This window comes from Apium graveolens, chromosome 8, assembly GCF_009905375.1.
Source record: "Apium graveolens cultivar Ventura chromosome 8, ASM990537v1, whole genome shotgun sequence".
Taxonomy (NCBI): Eukaryota; Viridiplantae; Streptophyta; class Magnoliopsida; order Apiales; family Apiaceae; genus Apium; species Apium graveolens.
Genome location: NC_133654.1, coordinates 235,339,637 through 235,341,747, shown reverse-complemented (window position 1 = coordinate 235,341,747; position 2,111 = coordinate 235,339,637).

Below are 2,111 nucleotides of genomic sequence, written 5' to 3'. Positions count from 1 at the left end.
TTCCTTCAGCAAACTAAGAAAGAAAAAGATGATGCTTTATATGTTAGGGATGAAGTGTTAAAATTGAATAAATCTCTAAAAGCTGACTTAGAAAAGGAAAGAGAGATTATCAGAACTTGGACTAACTCTGGAAGGACAACTCAGAATTTGTTAAGTAGTGGAAACTGGAAAGAGGGCTTAGGTTATGGAGATGATAAAAGTGAAAAAGGAACTGAACAAATTGAGCCAATTATTGTTAAACAGACTACTAAGCCAAAGGTAAATCCTGTTAAGTTTGTAGCAAAAACTGTAAAGTCTGATTCTGAAAAGATGAAAGAGTCTGTGACAGAAGTCAAAGATAAGTCGACTTCTGACAAATTAAAACAGGATAAACCAGCTGAAGTCAACATAGGCTTAATGACAAAGAAGCAGCTTAAGCATAAGCTGAAATAGATTAGGAATGTCAACAAGGTAAAGGAAGCTAGGAAAAATAGGAATGGAAAGGAAGGTGTGAATAAAAGCAATAACTATATGCCTGTTCCTAATGCTCCTAGAAAGAAATGTTATAACTGTGGAAACTCTAACCATCTTGCTTCTTTTTGCAGGAAGAATAAGGTATAAACTCTTTACCTCCTAGATCACGAGTTAAGAGTCAGTCTGTTAGGTTTAAGCCACAAAATCCTTGTTTTCATTGTGGTAGTTTATGGCATTCCATTTATACTTGTAAGGAATATCATAGTTTGTACTATGATTATTATCAAATAAAACCTTTTTTAAAGAAAGTTACTATTGTTCCTTCTAGTGTAAAGTCTGATGTAAAGTCTGATATAAATTCTGATAAACAGCATGTTAGCATAAACTCTAAAACTAACTCCGCTGCAAATGCTAACAAACTTAAAAAGGCCAAAGGATCCAAGCAAGTCTGGGTCCTTAAAACTAACCATTATTGGTCTTTATGATTGCAGGGCAACAGTAAAAACATCTTAGTTCTGGACAGTGGATATTTAGGACATATGACTGGAATAAAGCCCTGCTATCAGACTTTGTGGAGAAGGCTGGCCCAGGAGTTTTTTATGGAGATGGCAACATGGGAAAAACTCTGGGATATGAAAATATAAATCTTGGGAATGTCATCATTGAAGAAGTAGCTCTTGTCTCAGGACTTAAACACAATCTGCTAAGTGTGAGTCAAATCTGTGACTGAGGTTATCATGTGGATTTCTTTGAAGAACACAGTGAAGTTGTAAGCAATTCTACAGGCAAAGTGGTTCTGAAAGGTTACAGGCATGGTAATATTTATTAAGCCGGACTTTCAGCAAGTCCTGATGGTTCTGCAATCTGTCTATTGAGTAGAGCATCAATTGAAGAAAGCTAGAATTGGCACAAGAAACTCTCTCATTTAAACTTCAACAATATAAATGAGCTTGTAAAGAAAGATCTTGTGAGAGGACTGTCAAAATCAGTATTTGCTCTTGATGGCCTTTGTGATTCATGTCAAAAGGAAAAATAAAGAAAATCTTCTTTCAAGAGCAAAACTGAATCCTCAATTCTTGAGCCTTATTACCTACTGTATGTTGATCTATTTGGTCCAGTCAATGTCATGTCTATTGCAAAGAAGAAATATGCTATGGTTATAGTGGATGAGTTCACAAGATACACTTGGGTGTATTTCTTGCACAAGAAGACTGAAACTGCATCTACTCTAACTGATCATGTCAAGCAGCTGGATAAATTGGTCAAAAATTATGTTAAAATCATAAGGAGTGATAATGGCACTGAGTTCAAGAATTCAATTATGGAAGAGTTCTGCAAAGAGCATGGAATCAAACAGGAATTTTTGCACCTACAACTCTACAACAAAATGGAGTTGTAGAAAGAAAGAATAGGACTCTCATTGAAGCTGCACGAACTATGCTTGATGAAGCAAAGCCGCCAACCTACTTTTGGGCTGAAGCTGTGCAGAATGCTTGTTTTACACAGAATGCTACACTCATAAACAAGCATTGAAAAACACCATATGAGATGGTGAAGAAAAAGAAGCCAAATCTGAAATACTTTCATGTATTTGGATGTAAGTGTTTTGTTCTTAAGACTCATCCTGAACAGCTATCAAAATTTGATCTAAAAGCTGA